The sequence below is a fragment of the Cetorhinus maximus genome, chromosome 1 (assembly GCF_964194155.1).
Source record: "Cetorhinus maximus chromosome 1, sCetMax3.hap1.1, whole genome shotgun sequence".
NCBI lineage: Eukaryota > Metazoa > Chordata > Chondrichthyes > Lamniformes > Cetorhinidae > Cetorhinus > Cetorhinus maximus.
Genome location: NC_135879.1, coordinates 23,324,479 through 23,348,237, shown reverse-complemented (window position 1 = coordinate 23,348,237; position 23,759 = coordinate 23,324,479).

The following is a 23,759-nucleotide window of genomic DNA, read 5'->3' as shown; positions in this document are numbered from 1 at the left end:
ACAGAGAGTTGGGATACGGGGTGGGGAGGGGGTGGCATTTTCAGGATGGCAACCTGTAACTAGTGGAGTGCCACAGGGATCAGTGCTGGGGCCACAATTATTTACTATATATTAATGACTTGGGTGAGGGAAATGAATGTATTGTCGCCAAGTTTGTGTATGACACAAAAATAGGAAGGAAGGCAAATGGTGAGGATGACACAAACGGCTGAATTTTGCCCTTGACGGGCAGATGGGTTCAACCGATTCGGCGGAGGGCGGGCAGCCGATCACCAATGCCAAAATGGGCCCCACCGCCATTTTAAGTGGGTGGGCCAATTAAGCGCTATCCGCTTCCTGTGCGGACACGGGGGGATTCCCCAACTGCGAGAGTGCGCTCTTTCGCGCATGCACACAAAAGAGCGCACATCTCCCTAAAGCTAACTGGTGCCTCAGGGAGATCACTGAAAGGTTGTGAAAGTTGAAAAATAGAAAAATTAAAAAATCATTAACATGTCCCCCTCAGGCAAAAATGTCACACGAGATGGGACATGTTAATAAAGTACACAAAAACATTATTAAACTTTTTAAAATCCGAAATCAAACCTCATCCCGCCAGTGAATATGGTTTATTAAAAAATCACTTACCTGCCTGCCCGTTGGGCCCATGCACTGAGCTGAAGTTCGCATGGGCTCCTCAAAATCATCGTCAATTGCTGACTTAATGGCCATAACGAGGCCTTTAATTAATGGTGGGCGCGTGTCGCGCTGCATAGCACGCCCGCCGACCTAAACATCGTGATGCCGCGCACTGATGTCGGGACGCTCGCGCAACGTCAGCACGTGACATTTTAAGCGCTACGTGCGGGCTCCGCCACCCACGCGTCAGCCAGAGAATTCAGCCTAAAGAGTCTACAGAGGGATATAGACAGGTTAAGTGAGTGGGCAAAAATGTGGCAGGTGGAATATAATGTGGAAAATGTGAGGTTTTGCACTTTGGCAGGAAGAATAAAGGAACTGAATATTATTTAAATGAAGAAAGACTGAAGAAAGCTGCAGCACAGAGGGATTTGGGGGTCCTCGTGCATGAATCCCAAGATGCTAGCATATAAGTTCAGCAGGTCATAGATAAGGCAAGTGGAATGTTGGCCTTTATTTCAAAGGGAATGGAGTATAAAAATAGAGAAATCTTGCTAAAACTATACAAGGCACTAGTGAGACCACACCTAGAATACTGTGAACAGTTTTTGTCCCCTTATCTAAGGAAAGATATATTGGCATCGGAGGCAGCCCAGAGAAGGTTCACTAGGTTGATCCCGGGGATGGAGGGATTTTCTTATGAGGAGAGGTTGAGTAGGTTGGGTCTGTACTCATTGGAGTTTAGAAGAATGAGAGGCAACCTTATTGAAACAAATAAGATTCTTAGGGGGCTTGACAGGGTAGATGCTGACAGGTTGTTTCCCTTTGTGGGAGAGTCTAGGACCAGAGGACATAATCTCAGAGTAAGGGGGCGCCCGTTTAAAATGGAGATGAGGAGGAATTTCTTCTCTCAGAGGGTTGTTAATCTGTGGAATTTTTTACTGCAGAGGGCTGTAGAGGCTGGGTCATTAAGTATATTCAAGGCTGAGGTAGACATATTTTTAATCAGCAAGGGAATCAAGGGTTGCGAGGAAAAGGCAAGAAATTGGAGTTGAGGATGATCAGGTAAGCCGTGATCTCATTGAATGGCAGAGCAGACTCGATGGCCTCAATGGACTCCATTGGTTAGAGGTTGCCATCCTGAAAATGCCCCCACCCTGTCCCAACTCTCTGGGCAGGATTTTCCCCTCGGCGATTTGGGGGTGGGGCCCGCTCGCCGAGGGGAAAATGACGCGGGATGACGTCAGGAGGAATCCCTGACGTCATCCCGGTCCCCTTAAATTTTTGGGAAGGCAGGCGGACAGCTAATTTCGCTGTCCACCCGCCATTGACAGGCTCATTAAGATAATTAAAGACCTGCCCGTCCAACCTTAATGCTGGCGGGCAGGCCAGGAGCCCCAGCAGGCTTCTGATTATTCATGAAACTTCATCCACTGGCGGGATGAAGTTTCATGTCCGTTTGTTAAACATTTAATAAATTTTATGTGTTTATTATTAACATATCCCATCTCATGTGACATTGTCACATGAGGGGGACATGATAATAATTTCAATATTTATCTATTTTTAGACTTTACTTACCTGTCACTAATCTCCCTGAGACAGGGCTTTGCCTCAGGGAGCAGTGCGCTCTTTCGCGTGCATGCACGATAGAACGCATTTTGACAGTTGGGCATTCCCTCCCTCCCAGGAAAAGCAAGTGCATAGCGTTTCCTTTCGGGCAGGCCACTGGGTGGGCCATAACTGGCTCGCCCACTCAAAATGGCGGCGGGCCCTGTTTCAGTGGCGGGGGTGGGCTGTCCGCCCGCCGCCGAGCCGTTGGGATCCGCACGCCATCCGAGGGCAAAATTCTGCCCTCTGTCTTTTATTAGTTAGCCAGTCCTCTATCCATGCTAACATACTACCCCCAATACCATGGGCTCTTATCTTATTAAGTAGCCTTATGTGCGGTACCTTATCGAATGCCTTTTGGAAATCCAAGTATCTTATAGCTACTGGTTCCCCTTTATCTATCCTGCTTGTTACCTCCTCAAAGAATTCTAATAAATTTGTCTGGCATGATTTCCCCTTCATGAAGCCATGCTGACTCTGCTTGATTATATTATGCATTTCTAAATGCTCTGCTCCTATGTCTTATGGCCTTATGGTCTCGGCGGGCACATGCACAGGTACAGAAATACTCATTCACTGTGTCAGTAATCACAGCAAACGTAAACTGCAAAGGAAAGTCCAATAAGTCAAAAGTAAAATACTGCAGATGTTGGAAATCGGTAAAAAGGAACGGAAAATGCTGAAAACACACAGCAGGCCTGGCAGCGCTTGTGGAGAGAAAAACAGGGTTAACATTTCAAGCCGATGACTTTCATCAGAACTGCTCTGACCTGAAATGTTGAGTTGATTTTCCCACCTTAGTTTTTAAATGTGAGGCAGCTTTTTTCCTGGGTCCGTAGCCCAGAGTCAAGAGTGGATGCCTTCCAGTTCAACCTTTCAGAAGGCATTCAATCATGAATCCGCATTCGGGATCACCATCCAATCAGGGACAGCGGGCGCATTGACGACGATGGAAAGTGATTCATTGAAAGGGCAGCCTGCAACCTTCACTGTGGCTGCACTGAGAGTCCCACTGAGTGAATGGCACAAAAGAGGATGGACGAAGGACCCGACAGCCATTTCTTCACACTCAGCAATATCCATGACAGCAATCTCCAGGAGTTTCTCTTGACAATAACAAGTCCCTCTGCCTGTGGGTGACCTCGGGCTTGCTTTTTTTCCCAGTTAACAACCAGGTTATATGTCACTCATGCTGCACATATCTCCCGCTGTGCACCCACTTATCACAGGCACTGCAGGAGTCCCGTGTAACACTGGGAAGATGCCATTTTCATGGCAAAATGACTGATAATTGAATCATTAACAAGTTCAGTTGGCTTCCCGCTGCTGTTGGCCAAGAGGGCAGCACACACAAGCCGTCTCCTGGAAAGGCGGGAGGAGGTGAGAATGCACTAGCATTCCTATCCTATGGCATTTTTTTTCTCCGACTTTGCCTCCACTGGCCTGGGAAAATTCCCCCTGTAACCCTGAATCTCTCTCCACTGATGCTGCCAGACAAGATGAGCATTTCCAGCATCTTGTCTTGTTGCCCAATAAGTCAAAATAGATTGGTACTCGTTCAAATAATGATTAAGTTTGCTATCGCATTCTCTCAGTGTTGTTTTTATTAGTGGTGGTGTCACTTTTTCTTTTGAGGGAGGAAGCCACACAGTTTTCAAAAGTGTCAAATCCCATTATTGTGGTGCTTAATTGCTTTTAGGCGCAGCTCTATAACCACAGAGGCCAAGATTTTACAGCACTTCCCGCCCGGCCGGATATTACGGACCCACCGAACTGAATGGAGATTTAAATGGCTCACCGCATCTGCTGTGGCGGGAGATGCGCCGCCGCAGGGCCTTAAAACCCTGGCCATGGTGTTAGCTGGTGTATTCCTGGCGAAAAACCATTGACAAAAGTGTTGCGCTGGTAAAAGCTATTCCAAACTTAGACCTTCTACACACTATTTTGTTGACAAGGCTCCTCTACGAAGGACAAAGACCACTGGGAGAATTGTGATGGCCCCAGTTCTGAGCTGCACTGTATGGGGCTAATGATGCAGGTGGACAGTCTCAGGGGAAAATTATTGGGTTTGATTTTAACCCAAGGCACCCAGCGGAAAGCAGGCTGGTGGGCAGGTAAAAAGTGAATGGGTTAATTATCTCCTTCGATGCTGACTATGTTAACTTGCAGGGTTTTGCAGGTGAACGAGGTGAGCGCCTCCACTGTTGTACTGCAGGAAAGGCAGCAGCCAATTTCGGCACAGCAAGCTCCCACAGATTTCCATGTGATAAAGATTGTGTAATTTGTTTCTGTAAGGTTGAGGGATAAATGTTTGCCAGGATGCTAAGGATAACTCCCCTGCTCTTCTTTGAAATAGCTCTATGGGATCTTTATCCTCCACACGAGAGGGAAGCTAGGGCCTCAGTTTACTGTCTCATCCATAAAATAGCACCCCCAACAGTCCCTCGAACTTGAGTTTTCAAGTACACCGCCCTTCATTTAAAAACATGCATCACTGATACAACACACCTCACTGATTGAGGCTTCCTTCACCAATGAGGAAACATAAAACACCCCTTGTAATACACTCATCACTATCTGTTTCAAGCTTCCAAAGAGTGCTTTAAAGTTTGCTCTGTATCAGATACTTTGCTGTCACATTAAATGAACATTGGAATCCAGGAGCCGGAGATAAAGGTGTGGCCTACCCACACTTGCTGGCAACAGTGCCGCCTCAGCAAGTTTATGACAAGCGATCTCCTAATTGGCCAGGGTAATTGTTGGGGCTATGGGGGAGAAGGGGGGTAGGCTCCCTTTCCTGCCGGCGATGCCCTCTTTAGGCTGTTGAGCCTCGGGCACCAATATTCCGCCAAGGCTGTTGCAGGAAGGTTGCCTCCATCAAGCTGGCAGACTCCCCATCTGGTGATTATCACCCCACAGTCGGCAAAATGCCAGCGGCCCATTAAAATGGCTCCCACTGCGGGTAAAATGCCCCAGCATCGGGACTGCTCTGGGGAGTCATCCTGACGTCGCTCTTCATGATTCTACTGGCCGTACCCACTTCCCAGCCTGGCTCCTGGGGGGCCCGATAAAATTTTATATCTATTTGTTGAGGACTTTACTGGAAAATAGCAACGGAGAAAAAAAGCAAAATAAAGCAAACTCAAAATAAGCAACTGCTAAGTTAAAATTCCCATTTCTTTTCAACTGACCACAAAGGTCATTATATGGCCATAACCAGAGATACTAGTTTATGAGAAGATTCAATAAGGAATAATTAGCTCAGAGTCACTGGGAATGTGCTAACGTCTTCCTAACCTAATAACATGAGCTCAATTTAATCTCTCAGTGCATGTACCATCCGGCCGACTTATTTCCATATACTCTGAGTTAGCCATAACTAATCCTAACTTGAGTAGAGGACACATCTTGATTATTGTACGTCAGTCCTAGTTCAATTGATTAAGAAGTGGATGCTGAAACAAACCGCCTCCTGCTGTCTTCCTCTTTATTTCAGTTGCATTCAGCTGCACTAAGTGTATTCATTTGGTTGGGCTATAATTTCTATTCGGCTTACAATGACAGTCTTGTATCACATGTCTCTTTAGTGGGCCTTTAATCAATAAAATTATTGTCAGGGCAATACAAAATGAAAACTGTAGACGTTCCAAATGTGTTTGTTTCTCAGCTGTCTCGCAGCAGTTGCCAATGCAACGGCTGCCTGTTTTTCATTGGTCAGCCCTTTAGCATTAACCATTTCAACATCGGGTTCCCTGTCATTCTCTGGGCCATTTACAATTGGTCCATTCCTGATTGCACATAACATATCCCAGTAGAACTTGGGGAAATGACGGGGACTGGTACTGGCTCAGACCAGTACCAGTCATTTCCAAGTTTTACTGGTGTTTCCTTCTGGGTTTTCCGCAATTTGGGAAGCAGTGTCGGATACACTTCCAGCCCAATCAAACGCCAGAGCCTCCATTTGATAAATTACTTAATTGTTACGTGTCTTTCTCTGTGCTTCATTGTCATGCTACAGTGTAGCATTTTCCATATCGAGGGAGCCTCCTCTCGCCAAATTAGGCAGACATAGATGCCAAAATTTATCATCACCTCCAATGTGCCTGCTCAGCCTTTGCATGAGTGGGGAAGAGAGTCTCTGGTTTGCGATCCGGATCCTCAAACACTAAGATCATGGTTTACTGAGCAGCAGTGATCGCCACACTCCTATATGCTTCGGAGACTTGGACAACCTACAGTAGGCACCTCAAAGCACTGGAGAAATACCACCAGCGGTGTCTGTGCAAGATTCCCCAAATCACCAGAAAAGTGGTCCAACAACAAAATCCTCTCCCAAGCCAACTTGCCCAATATCAAGACAAGTTTGCAGATGATACAAAAATAGGTGGGAAGGCAAGTGGTGAGGATGACACAAAGAGTCTACAGATGGATAGAGACAGGTTAAGTGAATGGGCAAAAACAGGTGGAATATAATGTGGAAAATGGGAGGTTATGCACTTTGGCAGGAAGAATAAAGGAGCTGAATATTACTTAAATGGAGAAAGACTGAAGAAAGCTGCAGCACAGAGGGATTTTGGGGTCCTCGTGCATGAATCCCAAGATGCTAGCATATAAGTTCAGCAGGTAATAGGTAAGGCAAGTGGAATGTTGGCCTTTATTTCAAAGGGAATGGAGTATAAAAATAGGGAAGTCTTGCTAAAATTATACAAGGCACTAGTGAGACCACACCTAGAATACTGTGAACAATTTTTGTCCCCTTATCTAAGGAAAGATATATTGGCATTGGGGGCAGTGCAGAGAAGGCTCACTAGGTTGACCCCGGGGATGGAGGGATTTTCTTATGAGGAGAGGTTGAGTAGGTTGGGCCTGTACTCATTGGAGTTTAGAAGGAGGGGCTACCTTATTGAAAGAAATAAGATCCTTAGGGGACTTGACAGGGGAGATGTTGAGAGGTTGTTTACCCTTGTGGGAGGGTCTAGGACCAGAGGGCATAATCTCAAAGTAAGGGGACGCCCACTAAAAGCAGAGATGAGGAGGAATTTCTTCTCTCAGAGGGTAGTCAATCTGTGGAATTTTTTACTGCAGAGGGCTGTAGAGGCTGGGTCATTAAGTATATTCAAGGCTGAGATAGACAGGTTTTTAATTAGTAAGGGAATCAAGGGTTACGGGCAAAAGGCAGGAAATTGGAGTTGAGGCTTATCAGATCAGCCATGATCTCACTGAATGGCCGGAGCAGACTCGATGGGCCGAATGGCCTACTTCTGCTCCTACATCTTATAGTTTTATGGTCTAATCGCTCAAAATCAGCTCCGCTGGGTGAGACATGTCAATCATATGCCTGACACCAGAGACCTGAAGGAACTGCTCTATTCGGAACTCAGTCACCACAGGGCACTCCCAGGAGAACAGCGGAAATGCATTAGGGATATCCTCAAAGCATCTTGAAGAGGTCAAATACACCCATCAACTCATGGAAGAACCTGGTTTGTGACCGACCAAAATGGAGAAGGCTCGTTCAGGAAGGCACCAAACACATCGAGAGACTTTGTCCTGACCATGCAGAGGCGAAGCTGAGGCATTGGAGGGACCACTCAAACCTCCACACAACCCACCTATCCAACCCTTCAAGCACCACCTGACCCACATGAGGCAGAGTCTACAAATCATGCATTGGAGTTATCAGCCATCTCAGAACCCATTGGATCGGAGTGGAAGCAAGGCATCCTCGAACCCGTGAGACTGCTGAGAAAGAAGACACTGCAGCACTGGTGGTCCCATGGAAAGGTGTACTGAGTTGGATGAATTATAGCGGTATCTATCCCTTGTCACCTAGCAGTAATCCTGTTCTCCCATCACTGCTGCTGAAATAAATTTGGGGCCCTAACCTTCACAAAGAATTCACAAAATATAAAAGTAAGTGGAAGCTCCAGGAATATTGCGAATTGACATGTAGGAAATTGTGGGTGTCTTTGCAGATCATATCCCAATGGCACTTGGTACAACCAACAATCCCTCATAACCTGGGTTATAGAAGGTGATATGTAGTTATGAGTGGAACCTCCCCCGTCCCCCTGCCGCCCCCGACCCCCTCCCAGCAGCATGTGTGGTGGAGGGGGGGGCCTAAACATGGGCAAACTGGTGGCACCAACATGCCTGTCACCTACCTACCCACTACCACTGGTATTTTACCAATGGCGGAGGGTAGCTGGTGCATGTGGTGAACCTGCCAGATGAAATCTAGTAGCCTTGTTGCCTGTTAGTTGCGGGGCAGGGAAGGTGCCTCCTGTTCAAGCAGCCTGTGCCAAATGGTGGCTTCTCCCCAAAGTACTCCCTTCAGGTGTGTGACCTCTCCAAATTCTCAAGAAAGGCACCCCAACCACCACCCCCACCAACCCCCCAGCCCCGCCCAACACCCCTCACCGGGGTCTGCGAACCTGACCCCTGCAAAACCCCAAGCTTACCTGGGGTGCCCAATTTCATGGCTCCTTTTTGGTGGGGACTGCCTGCAGACCTATCAGCGTCCACTGTTCTGGGTGGCGCTGTTGGGACTAGAGACCACCCAGGCAATCGGATGGCTAGCAGATCTCGGATGCAGGGCTTCCTACGCAATGGGAGTGGAAATCCCACTCTGAGCCAAATAACAGGCCGACAGCCCTAAAATTGACTTGGGGCGACCCGGCCAAGTGAAGGCAGGCTCATCCCAACTTTAATGCCAGGTGCAGGACCAGGACCTCTGCATAAAACTCCCCCCTGTGATTTTAAGTGATTCCTTTTATCATTGGATAGATGTTTACAACAATGAGCAGTTATTTCATTAGCACCCATACCAGATTGACATGGTTGATGACTGACAGAACTCTGTTTACCAATGTTTCCCCACGTGATGTTGCAAGTGTGTTTCATGCCCAACTGGGAAAAAATGGTTCCCACCTCTTGCTGGAATACAGAGCACTGTTCTGAGAACCACTGAGCTTCACAGAGGTAAGAGCTCCCCCTTTGAACTGTCAGGAATTAAAATGTGCTTCAATCCATAGCCAATAAAGACGCAAAGCTCAAGAAGTGGATGTTCAATGTAGTGCAACCACGCACATATCCTGAAGGAATCAAACGCATTCAAAAGGAAAAATATTCAGTTGGATGCTTCAGCTTAAAAAATAATTTGTTTTGACTTATAGTCAAATACCCTCAAGATGTATCATAGTGCTTGAATAATTTCATAGAGAACAGATTCGTATTGATGGATACTTTAAGCAAATAGTCAATAATCACACCAAAATCCTTTTCCATCTCAGTTAATGTTCAGTATGAATTACCTTGTTATTTATTTGCATTAATATCCACCTGACATCTCTTAGTCTATCCACTTTTAGTTGTTCCAAATTTCTGAATACGATCAATCCTCTGCAATACTAAACAGTTATTATTTTTAAATACGATTAACTCCAAAAAAAACTTCACAAAATTAATAATTGCAATGCTAAAACATCAGAAATATATGAAAAGATATGAAAGAAAATAGCCTAGCTGCGTTGACAGTAATGTCAAATTATTATCTACAAATGATGTCTCCAGCGTAATACACAATATTTATTTTCTGTCTTAGAAATAATTCAGAGGAAACTTGTGGATTTCAGGTATTCCTAATGCGACAAAGGGCAGAATTTTTAGGTCAGTGCGCAGGTGCACACCCGACCTGATCGGAAGTGAAATCGCACGTGATGACTTCGGGTGAGCGTCTGGACATCATCCCGCGCTCGTGCGATATTTCGGTTGGCGGGCACGCGCGAAAGTTGGAACCGCGCCCGCGGACAATTAAGAGGCCTATTAAGCTCATTAAAGTTGTAATTGTCTCCGATTTTTTGTGGTCTGTCCAAGTTTACAGTTGGCGGACGAGCCAATCGGCCAGTCGGACTTTGCATTTTTCATGAAGCCTCATCCAAGGGCGGGATGAGGCTTCTGCTATTAAATTAAAAAAAATAAAAATCCACGGACAGCATTGTTCTCATGTATATGTTCAGGTGACTGATTGTGATGTGTGGGCATTTTTTCCCTTATCTTACAAACTTTATTTAACTGTTTTCAACTCTTCTGCTCCCCGAGCGAGCTCTCTGCCTTCAAGCAGCTTTCATTCAGTGCTTGTCTGGGTCCCTGCCTGCCCTCCTCCTACCCCCACCCCGGCAGTGCTGAGCATTTCACTGCACGCTTCACACTGCTGGCCATTAATTGGCCAGCCAGCGTGACATCGCAGTCGGCGGGTCTGTTCCCCGGCTCATCCCAGACCGGGCCCGCATGCGGATCTAAAAAGTCCGCCCAAAGTTACAACTGGGTCACTTTTCTTTTCACTGACTGGCTGTTAGTCGGGTAGAGGGGTTTTCCCACTTAGCCTGGAACCCAACCAGTTTTCATCTTACTGATTTCAATAGGGTGGAAGTAGTGTGGGTTCTGTTATGGCGTGGGTGCTTCACCCTGCCAGATTACTATCCAGGTGAAAATTAGCCCCAGTATCATTCAGCGAATTTTCACAAGTCTAGCGCTGCCTATTCGCCACAATATCCCAACCAGTACACGTGTCCTGCTGTGGTCCTTCATTCATGATGTTGTCTATCCCAATTAAGGCAAGCGATAACCTCCCATTCAAATAAAATTATTATCAAACCAAAGCAATTAGATTATTTTTATATGGCAACATCACACATATTAGGTAAAACTGTAGGCATTTGCAACATGACCAAAGTCCACTCAATGTGTATCTAAATGAAAGCTATTTAAATCACAACCGATGCTGAATTTATACTTATCTTTCAGGAGTGGGCAGGAGATTGACTTCTGTTTAAATGAACACCAGCCAATTATGAACAAACATATCGGATGTGCTAAGTGATTGATTGGGTGGTGGGTATAGAGAGTTCTTAGTGTAGGAATAGTCATATGGCATGGATAGCGCTGGCCTGGTGGCACAAACTGGATATGGGAAGCATTCCCTGCACTGGAATGTTTCGGCCCCTAGCCGCTTGTTAGTGGGTCTTGAGCCTCATTTAAATTAGACCAGAAAGTGGTGGACTCCTGATGTACACCCCGGGCAACTTGACAGGCACTGCATCGTCGATGGTAATCCTCTAGTTGGTCCTGGGAGGGAAGTGGCAATCAAAAGGGGAAAGGCAATTGAGATGGGGGGGAAATAATAGGGAGCCTAGGGTGGACCTTTGGATCTGCTGTGGAGCTGGGCTGCCGAATCTCCCACAGTGGGTCCTCCACGATGGGGCTGGAAAATCCCGGCCTATGTTTCTAAATGCTGGATGCATTGGGCTGCACTAAAGTTAATGGCCAATAAAAAATACCTGGAAGAATGTTTTCTAACTAGCTAATCATCCAATTAACTGGTACCAAGAATACTCGTGGGCACAGTGAGCTGTGTGTATTATTTTTATGAGATGTACAGATAGAGAGTAGAATTGATGATTATTAAACAAGTTTTTGCAGAACATGAGCAATGATGTGAGGGCAAGGACAGCAGTTTGTTTTATGTGTGTGTATAGTGCAGGGGGACAAACCATTCATGAGAATGCCAAGCAGGTATTGGAGGCCATCATCTTGACAGGGACTGTGGGGCCACCTATCCAAAATAATGGAGAAATGAATATCTGAAATAAAGGGAAATGATTTTCTTCTCATTCCAGCCCCATTTCCTAAACAAGGAAGTAGCAAGCGGAAAATAATGCAAGAGTTCATCTGCCCAAGTTACACTGGTTCCAGAGGTCATCCAATTGTCCATGGTGGGGATTGGGAATCTTTTGATGGAAGTTCTTGTCTGAAACAGTCTTTCACCAAACCTTTGATCATGAGCCCTAATATCCCCTTCTGTAGTTCAGTGTCAATTTTGTTTAATATTCTTGTGAAGTGCTTTAGAACATTTAATTCGCTAAAGGCACTATGCAAATGCAAATTGTTATCAAATGCAAATTTGGGTCACCTGTCATTGAGACACCAGCACAATTTCCAGATGTTAATTGCCGGACTACCACCACTTCCATGAATTGTAGAAGATGTTAGGCAGCCACTTCAGGCATTAGTTAAAGAGATTTTCAGCTACTTTCAAGTAAAGTTGTACGAAGCATCGCCTCAGAGTAATTGAGGATCCCTTTCATTTTTCTTTGGCTAACTTGTAGGCAACTTCTTCTTAAAGTTAGCAAAATTTGTTTGCCATGATAGGCTCTAGATTGTGAAGTGGTATTTAGCATTGCAGTTGTGTCTTCATGGGGGATTTTTCCAGAATCCAAATCAGGGAGGATGAAGAGTAGGAGGAAGCAATAAAGAGTGCCACAGCTGGAGGGATAGCAAATAGAAAGATGCATGTTCGGAGAAATCCTGACTCTCCCAGCTGAGTTATAGACCCAGGAGAATATATATACAGTTCTTTGAAGGACAATATATGAGGAGGCTTCTGTATTTCTCTAGGGAAGTAGTGACAGAATTGTGTCACATTCTACAAGAAAACATGCAGACAAATGCTAGAGTTAGCACATTTCTGCCTCCATACAGTCAAGGTCACTGCAGCCTTTAACTTCTTTGTCTCTGACTCCTTGCAGGCTGCCACATGGGACAGCAGCAACACCAGCCAGTTTGTAATCAATAGTAGATGACGGATGCCTGGTTGTAAGAGCAATAGGATTCATCACTTTTCTCCTGGGGCATTCAGAAGCAGCAGCTTTGGGCGCAGGGGATATGCAGAGATCGCAGGATTACTCCAAGTCCAAGAAGTCATTGATTGTTTAGCACTGGCAGCTCACCTACCATATGTGAGCAAAGGGTGACTGGAAAAAAATGGGATGTGTCCCCTACCAACTCTGCTGAGCAGCTTTTCCTATTGCCTTTTCCCACCTCCTACTGCAAACATGCAAACATCAAAATCAACCCCAAGGTGTTATGACTTACAAAAGAATGCAAAAATAAGATATCAGAATGGAGGCTGTGAGATGTGTCGTTAGGTAGTGCTGTCAATCAAGTTCAGCCGAGATTGGTTAAGCATCTCAGTTTACTTAATCTGATGTGATCCTTTAAGCTATCGCATTGGCAATGTAATGGGAAGTAATAATGACAGTTGAGAACTAGTGAAGCCAGCAACAAAATAATACAAAAAAACAAGATAAAATAAAATTGAGTGATTGACTGTCATGATTTCACACATTCAACTGACATTAAGTAAAGGCACTATGAGTGGAAAGGACACGTATTCCATGAGAGGGAGTAGGCTAGAGGTACATCGGTGTATTAAATTAACCACACAGTACATCTTTTCAATTCATATGCAAGGTATTACGTTAACGTTTAGAGTGGCAGTTTTCTTTCAGAGTTCATATTTTCCAGTGAACAGCGTCAAATGAAACGTAAAACATGCTTTCGAAGAAGAGCTGCTCTTTTTCCACCAGGTGAGCTAACACTATTTTCTCCAATATCTGCTCTGTCTCTGCTAGCTCGTTGTCAGCATCCTCCACTTTTGTCAAAACTTGTTAATGGCTCTCACCTACAAACAGGCAGATGTCTCTTTCCACAGCTATGCACACCATTACCATTCTGACAGCTGTCTTTCAGGGATATTGTAAGGGCTACTCCCCCGCCTTTCCTTTCCCATACAGTCCAAACATTTGAACTGTTGTTTCAATGTATCAAATATCCGCTAGATCACATTCTTGCTTATCACCTGTGCTTTGCTGTTTGATTCTTTTCTCTTGAAGGTTACAAGAATCATCTAGATGTATAACTGGACACATTTCAAACAGGCAACTGATATTTGCCTGGGATCAAATTGTTCAACTTAGTGTAGTAGCACAGAACGTTTGTGGCATAGAAGGAGGCCATTTGGCCCATTTAGCTTGTGCTGGCTCTATGGAGTGGCAGTTCCCCCAACTATTTCGCCATAACCTTGCAATTCTTTTCCCCTTCAGGTACTTATCCAACTCCCTGTTGAAAGCCATGATTGGATCTGCCTGTCCACACTCTCAGGCAGTGCATTCCAGATCACAAACATCACTGCACAAAAACGTTTTTCCTCATGTCACCTTTGGTTCCTTTGCCAGTCATCTTAAATTGGTGTACTCTAGTGTCCGACTCCTGTCAATGGGAAGAGTTTCTCCCTAACTGCTCTGTCAAGGTCCCACATAATTTTGAACATCCCTATGAAATCTGCTCTCAAACTTCTCTGCTGTAAGCAGAACAACCCTAACTCCTCCAATCAATCTAGTAGCTGAACCTCACCGCCCGCCTACCCGCCCACATCCCTGGAACCATTCTCGTAAATCTTTACTGCTCCCTCTCTACTGCCTTCAGATTCTAAACAATTGGTCATAGCACCCTATTGAGGCCGAACTAACGTTTATAAAGGTTCACCATAACTGCCTTGCTTTTGTACTCTATGCTTTTGTTTCTAAATCCCAGTATCCTCTATGCTTTTTTAACCATTTTCCAACTGCCCTGCCACCTTCAACAATCTGTGTACATGTACCTGCAGGTCTCTGTATTGTTAGACCCTTTTAGAATTGTACCTTTTATTTCCTATTGCCTCTCCTCATTCCTATCAAAGTGTATCACTTCACACTTCCCTGCATTAAATTTACTTTGCCACATGTCTACCAGCCTGGCTATATCCTCTTGAACATTATCACTATCATTCTCACAGTCCATTATGTTCCAAGTTTGTGTCATTGTCAAATTTTGAAATTGTGCGTGGTACACCCAAGTCTAGGTCATTAACATGGATTAAGAAATGCAGTGGTCCTACTAATGACCTTTGGGGAATCCCACTCTATACCTTACTCCAGACTGTGAGGTTTTGGGGGTCTCCGCACACCTTTAAAGCAGGAACAGATTTAGCAGCAAACCTTTGTTGTGAATCGACTTTATTCAGACAAAGGGCCAAATTTTCACTCCTGAACCGGATGCGTAGAGTTGGGAAAATTCCCAATGTTGCGAACCCGACTTGGCAGAAAGTGCCCCGGATGTCTAATTTTTGTTCTGGGGAATGGATCTTAAACAGGAATCAGGCTGCCAGGTGCTGAGGTGGGCTGTGTGAAAGGTCCATCTCAGTGACCTGGGATCTCATCCCAACTGTAAATAAAATACTGAATTGAGAAACAGACCTCTACCCCTCATCCCTCAAAACCCCTGACCCCCTACACCCTCCCCATGACCCATCCATGCCAACTCATGCCAACCTATGTCCCCTACCCACTCCCAAAGCTCTTAATAGTCCTTTATGTCAACTTAGTGCCAACTCATGCAAGCCCATTACCTCGCCCTCCCCCCACCCACTACTCTTTTCCCTTGCACCTTCCATGCCAATTCAACAAGTATCCACCATGGGTAGACTTCAGGAGTCATGCTGAGAGGAAATAAAATGAAGTTCCAAGTGTCTTTGATGACTTCACTATTTAAAATTAACACTTACATTGATAAAATCCAATTCAATACATTTAAATTCTTTCAGGACTTAATCCTTATGAAAACACATATTTGTATTCATAGCCCCACAACAAAGACTCGAAGTTGCTGATAAAATTGTGATTTTATAATTCCCCCACTGCAATAAAAATGGTAGTTTGTGCAATAATACATTGAATATCAGCCAAGCTATAATGATAACCCTCAGGATCATGTCAATAACTATCTATGGAAATTGCAAGCAGTCACAGCAGGCTTTTTTTTTTAAAGAGCTTGGGGATTTAAATGCCTTGACAGTATGACAGTTTCAATCAGTTTATCCACTGCTCATGCACATTCGTGTCCACTTTTAACAGTCTCAATGTGCGGAAATTTCATGACTCGAACTACCCGCCTCAGTAGCGAAAGTCCGGCACTATGCTTCTAAAAGCTTTCCCACAAATGATGTCAAACTGACCAGCCTGTAGTTGCAAGATTTATTTTTACACCCTTCTTGAACAAGTTTATAACATTTCCAATTTTCCAATTACCTGGCTCCGCCCCTGTATCTAAAGTGGATTAGAAGATTATAGCCAATACCTCCACAAATTCCACCCTTACCTCTCTCAGCACCCTTTGATATATCCTCTTCAGTCCTGGTTACTCATCTATTTTAAGTACAACTAGATTTTTCTTTATTAATGTTTGGCCCATCTAGTTTCTCAACTACCTCTTCTTTCACTATCACTTTGGCAGCATCTTCTACCTTAGTAAAGACAGATGAAACATACTCATTTAGTACCTTAGCCATGTTCTCTATCTGTATTCATAGGTCCCTTTTTGGTCCATAATTGGTCCCAATCTTCCTCTTGCTACCCTTTCACTAATCATAATCCTATATAAGATTTTAGATTCCCTCTTATGTTAACTGCCAGTCTCTTCTCATACTCTCCACTCCTCATTTTTTTTTTCATTTCTCCTATGAACTTTTTATATTCAGTCTGGTTCTCATTTGCATTATCAATCTGACATTTGTCATATTCGCCCTTTTTCTGTTTCATCCTACTTTCCATCTTTTTCACCATCCAAGGAGCTCCGACTTTGGTTGCCCTACCTTTCCCCCTCATGTGAATGTAACTTGACTCTACCTGAGCCATTTCCTCTTTAAATGCAACCCATTGTTCTATTACAACTTTGTCGACCAATCATTAATTTCAATTTACCTGAACTCACTGAAAATGGCCCTCTACCAATTAAATATTTTTTTCTATATTGCTCCTTGTCCTTTTCCAATGGCAAGAGTGCATCATCATTTGGACATTCATAATCTTTTCTGTTGCTAAGTGCCAGCTATACAGGTGTTTAAGTAGCCGCATGGCTGAAGTAAGTGTAGCCCTATATCCTGGGAATATCACATCTCTCACAAACACTGTGGCTTTTCCTACTCCTGCTGCATCCTAGTGCTGAACTTAGTGCTGTTACCACCATGCTGAAGCAAGATGGTTGACCACCGGCAAATCACAAACTGACTGACTGAACATCTTCTGTTGCTTAGAAGGGTCTAGGGAAAATATAAAGTTGTACTGCAACTTTTACTACTATTGTTGATGTTCTCTCATGGTTGTATGCTTAGTTCCAGGAGATGGTACCATTTGCTAATGGCTGCCTTTATGACAGAGCCTGGAGTGAGGCCAAGACCGATGTGCATCAGTGATAGATTCATGTATTTTACATTTGAATGTATCTGTGATAGATTCAAATTCTTCCCTGGCCTCAACCGTTCACATCTCTAAACCACGATCCACAGCCACCCAAGTTCTTGGCATTCTTCCAACTCTGGAACCTTGTATGTCCCCTATTTCTTATACCCTACCATTTCTGATCATATCTTCAACTGTCTAAACCCCAAGCTCTTTATGTCCCTCCCTCAACTGCCCCTCCACCTCTCTCTCCTCATTTGAGACACTCCTTAAAATCTAAAAATTTGACCAAGCTTTTGGCCTCCTGTCCGAAAAAACTCCTATGCCTCAGTGTCAAATCTATATGGTAATGCTCCTGTGAAGCATCCTTAAAGACATTATATAAATAAAAGTTGTTGTAGCAGACATGCCTCAGGCCTCATAATTGTTTTGACCTCTTGACTGTGGAAATGGGTGAACTGCCGAATTGTTTGCTGGTCAGCTGCCCATAAGTTAAAACCAACCTCATTAAGTTCTTTCATACAAAATTCACACCAGTGCAATTTCAAGGTTGTGGTTAGATAATATTAATAGAGGATTCTTTTCCCCATGCTGCAAATATTGAGGATGCTTACTACCATCGTAGAATGCCATCTCTCCAGCTTCCTCCGTTCATACTGCTTTTTCATGAATTTAGTGAAAGTATACTGGCTAGTTAATTTGCTGTTGTCAAATCCATGAAAATAATTGCCAAAGTAGAGGGGGAAGTGTTGTGTTCATTCCTCAGAAACTGGGAGCTTATTTGAAGAATCCACACTGCTAAATAAAATAGCAGGTGAACTCAGTGTATGGAAAAGGAAGAGCATGCAGCAGAGGAGAAGGTTGGCACTCCACTTGCCAACTTGTTCCTCTTCCCGGGGAGCAGAGCAGACTGTTTCATGTGCTACAAGGAAAAAGCTACTGCGTAGAGCACAAGTGCATTTGAAGGCTGACTGCAGCAGGTAAGAATGCTTGCAGGTATTAGGGCTCAGTGGATGAGCAGCTGTGCAACAGCAGTGATATTCAGTTATTGTGATGATGCACATAAAACCTGTGCTGATAGCCATAGTACTTGTGATGGAAGGGAGTAGCACATAGATTTATATTTGTCACTTGCAGCTAAATTAGTTTAGGCTCAAGGTATGGCAGACATATGATTTCAGTCATGTGGAAGCATGCTCACCCCCTACATGCAACAATTGCAGTATTATCATCAATTGCTTTAGTATGGGATAGTGCAACATAGACATAATGCCTGGCTTTTATTTTGTTTCCATTTAAACTGAAAATCTTGTGATTCATTTCTGTCAGAATAATTTTTAAAGGGTCGTATCTGTGTATGAAACAGTTGTTAGATAGGCACAGTTTCTGAAATACACTCCTCCTCCTCCGGGTACCAAGCGTTAAGAAGGCATTGGCAACCTTGGCCTTGCCCATGATTATGCTTGGCAAAGTATTGCAGTGGTTTGCTGTTGTCTTCTGCAATATGGCTGACCAGGAAACTCTCCGACTCTTACCACCTGCCATCATTGGCATTGGAAGGATTTACAGGCTGATAATCAACCTATTTAGCCATGTTATGAACACAACTTCTGTGGCCATCAAATCTTGAACTGGGACTTGAACCCAGAGCTTCTGGCTCAGAGATAGGGACACTATCCACTGCACCACAAGCAGCATGTTTTGATGCAATTTTTGGAATTTTTAGTAAAACAATAATTAAAAGTGAGAATCAACCCATGTGATCAATGAGGTGATGATGTTGTAAACCCACCATGTTCACCTCTTACTATAAGCAAAATACAATGTCTTTCATGGCATTTTTCTTTCTATAGCTTACCTTATACCTTCCATTTCTTTTTGCATTTTACTACTTCTGCAAATTCCTTGAATATATTTGTTCAGTTATCAAGTGTTGCTCACTTCTTTGGGGAAGCAATATAGATCCACACAAGTGTGTATTATAGAAGGAAGTTATTTGGTCTATCAGGTCTGTGCCAGCTCAATCCTCTCCACTCCTCTCTCCACACAGTGCTGTACCTTGCTTTGCTTCAAACGGCTAGTCATTTATTTTTGTCTTAAAAGATGCCGTGCTCTCTGCCTCAACCACTCCCTATTCGAAGTAACATATGGGTATAAAATCCTCACGGCTATGATACTGGACTCGCAAGCCAGACATTTGAGTTTAAAATTGTCAGCAAAATGATATGATTTGAATGTGTCAAGCAGGTATTCTACTAATGTCACACACTAACTGCTAGGGTACTTATTATTGCAGCAAAAATTCATGAATTGTGTTAACTGAGCTCCCTCATGCTGACAGCAGCAGTACCTTCTCCAAGACAAGTATTTTAAAGATAGCGCTAGCTGGTTTTTCAAAGCAGAAATGCAAACATACAAATATCAAAGAAAGAAAGCTAAGTGAAACGTAACTCATGCATGACCCTTTTTGGAGACAGGAAAGGCTGACTCTTTAAAAAGTATCGAAGATGGTTTTCCTCCTTATTTCTCTGCCTTTCATATTTTTCCCCCTGCTTCCTCTCGCACCGAAATGTTAGCATTGCGTACTTAACAATTGGAGAGTCTGCAGCCCTTAAGTGAATGATTAAAGTTAATGGGAATCCTGCTGAGCAGCATACTCTTTACAGCAACAATGTTGTGCCCTGATTTTAAATTCTGTTTCAATGCTACATTGCGTTCACTATTTTTTAACAGCAAATACATACTCCGCCTAAGGGGAAAATCAATATTTTTTTAAAAATTAAGTAAAATTAGAGTGGAGTTGGAAGAAGAAAATTGGTATGAGAGAAATTCAAAGCATTTACAACCCCCTGGGATTGATTCAGAGCCATACTGAATAAACTATTTAAAACTAAGGATCTTTACCTCCAGTTGATTTTGTTTTAAGACACACGGCCACACAGCACTGACTTTTCTAACAGAGCTTCATGGGTTAATTAAGTGGCATCAAATGCATGTCCCCAAATACTTCCAGGAATTTTATGGCAACGTAAGGTTTTTTTTTTCTCTCTAGCTGTTTCTTACTGTAATTTATTTTTTAAAAATCCTACTTATTCCCAAGAGCCAGCCATAATCAATAACCTATTAGCATTTGATATTCTATCCACTTGTCAGAAAGTGTGAAGAAAATGTCCCAAGTGTCCCAGCAGACACTGAGCTTGTGTCTTATGCTCACTATAACACCTGGCTCTCTCATCTATAACACCATAGAAAAATGGGACATAAATAAGCCATGGGAACAGGAGAGCCACTGCCTTGCTTAAATGATGACTAACATTTGTGCACATTCAGCTTGCCCATATTTTATATGCACATAAATGTCCAGAAATTTGCCATTGACCAAAGGTTTCCCAGCATAAACAAGCCTTACTGCTCTTCGTTAATTTTAAATTCATTTTAAAAAAAGAAAAATACATAAAGAATAGGGCAATTGATCATACACAGCCCAGACTGTGATATTATGTGAAATTTAATTTCCACGGTGAAGGATTATTAACAGTTGCCGATTAGGCTTACCAAATGGACCAAAACTGGAAAACCTCTGTGCTGATTATTTTCCCTCTACATAATCACCATGGGCTTGATAGTTTATCTTCATAAAATACAAAATGTACATCTGGATAGCTGGGAATGGTGACAAGGTAGGTTAAGGGTTGAGAGCAGTTTGTCATTGTACTTTGTACATGAGGTTGCAATCTGGCAATTATTCTGTGATATCCATATATTTAATAATGTCATATGAAATTTGTGGAGAGGGTACATTCTGGGTCCAGTTCTTGTCAGCAAAAGCTGTCAGAGTGGCTTCTTTCCATTATGACGTTGATTTGTTGTAGTTGTTCTTAGGATGTGGGTATTACTGGCTGCAATGTCATTTGTCCTCCCTTGTTGCCTATGTGAATGGTATTGATACAACTGAGTGGATTGTCAAGCCATTTCTGAGGCCAGTTGAGAGCCAAATAAATTGGTGCTGTATTGGACTTGTATAAACCAGATCAGACAAAGACTACAGAGGCAATTTTCAGACAGCGCATTCAACAATTCAATAACAACAACTTGCATTTATATAGCACCTTTGAGGTAGTAAAATGTCCCAAGGTGCTTTACATGCATTATTAAACAAAACTTGACATTGAACCTCGTAAGGAAATATTGGGCCTGTTGGATCCTAGTCATCAGTTTGTTGGTACTTATGGATCCAGATTGTAAGCTTGTTGTGGGATGGCCAATTTGGTACAATAGTTGATCAGCAGACGCTTCTTAGGTGGAACACGTTCAGTTTATTTACAAAGGTGCTCAGCAGCTACACTTATGTGCTTTCAACTCAAACTCTATCTCCATACTACTGACTGCTAACTACAGACTACTGAATACAGAAGTAGCCCGCACTACTCCTCTATTTGTTACATAAGATCATGTGATCTTCCTTTATAACGTCCTTCTTAAAGGTATATTACACATTACATAAAAACATAATTACCACAGGGTCAGATTACCAAAGCTTGAGGAGTGTCTTAAAGGAGGAAATTGAGGTAGTGAGGCAGAACGATTTAGGGAGGGACTTCCAGAGCTTAGAGTTTTGGCAGCTAAAGACATGGCTAGCTATGGCATAACAATTAAGATCAGGAACACTCACTGTTCAGGTGCTAAAAATCATCTGAGCTGGCCGAGTTGGGATCTTAAGCTGAATTGCCAGCTTAGCCTGCATTTAGTACAAGACACCATATTACTAAAGGGATTGAAGGCAACACAAGGAACAACTTCTCAGAGGCTCGTTAAACAGCTGAATACCACTTAAAATATTTGCCAGCACTCATCAAGGGGGCTGCAGAGAATCTTGGTGGCCAGTGCTTGTCTTAATGCCCTCTCCTGACAGTGGTCAGTTATTTGGGAGTGAACAAGGCATTTCAAGCGCTATTTAGAAGGTATACTCGCCATTTCATTGTCAGTGTTGCTGGAGTTCTGAAGAGGATCTCTGAAATACATCGGAAGAATTTCCACGACATTTTGTTAACGATTTACCAACACTCAAGCAAGATTTATTCCGCAAATTCTCTGAGGACATCAACTAAGAAGAGTAGGTGCTGTCCTACTCCACCTTATTGGACACCTTATATGGGCCACCAGGAGAAAGTGAGTCCTTGATCATGGGCACTTTGCTAAGGGGCTCCCCCCTTGGCTTGGATGGGGAAATGGGAGAAGGATGGGAAGCCAGGCAGAACAGCACCAGCTGCTGCAGGAGAGAAGGACAAGAGGGTGAGATGGTGTGTTTCCCTCCTGTGGGTATGGGGCATCCCCCCTCCTCTGCACCTCAGCCACCAGGAACTCCAAATGTCTCATCTGAGAATCTGTGCACCCCCTTCCTTGGTCCGTAGTCCATCCTTCTCGGTGTCACTCTGGTGAACAATGTCTAATCTTTAAGTTGAATATATATAGGTAGAGGGGCTTCAGTTTCATGTAGTTGGTTTATGACCCTTGGTGCTGAGAAGTCCGGGTGGACCTGAGAAGTCTGACTGAAAGGTCAGTCTTTTGTGTTTGTTTATGTATATATCCATATACACACATTTTACTGAGGTTTTACAACTCCTGAAGTTAAAGATATGGGTTAAAAAAGGGGGTTACAAGTTTAGTGATTTTGGGATTCAGAAGCAAAGTAGAAAAGCCTGACTGTTGCCTAGTGACAGTGCTCATGCGACACAGAGACAGAGAAAGACAGGGGCAGCTCAGTCAGTGTGTTTCAGAGAGGGAAGACTGGGATTTTCAGCTCTCTGAGATAAGAAACACTACAAGACTACTGGGAGACTGAGTTTAGGGAACTCATGTGTTAGCATGGCAGTTAAGCATTAGTGAGTTTAGAGTGCGAATTTGGGTGTCTCAGTGTCTCAGTGAGAGATACAAGTTGGGTGAGAAGCATCAAGTGAATGCTCGAAAATTCACCTGAAGAAAACTGTTTGCATGTGTGTCGGTCCCAAGCAAGGAGCCTTTGTGTCAAGCTAATGGTAACTTTTCACTGATTTGTGTGTCTGTAAAGATACTGCTGGGTAAAGGAATATTGGGAAATTGAATCATCTTCTTGTGCTTGTGTTGAGATCTTTCCAACATTTGTGTCTGGTGTAATATAGTTCATTTTTCTTGTTTGAATAAATATTTTATTCTTTGTGTTAAAAGTTCATCAGCGGGCTCCTGTGAATTTGTTCAGTAACTTTCTTCCACAGTTTCTAAAACCCTGGGATCTGACTTATCCAGTATTAACATCAGCTGGGATTATCACACCACTGTGTGTCAGCCAGCATACTTACACCATCAATGGAGGTGGGTTCGTGGAGCCCACAGTACACTGCTCTGTGAAAAGTGCATCTAAAAGGCATTTGAGTGTTAACA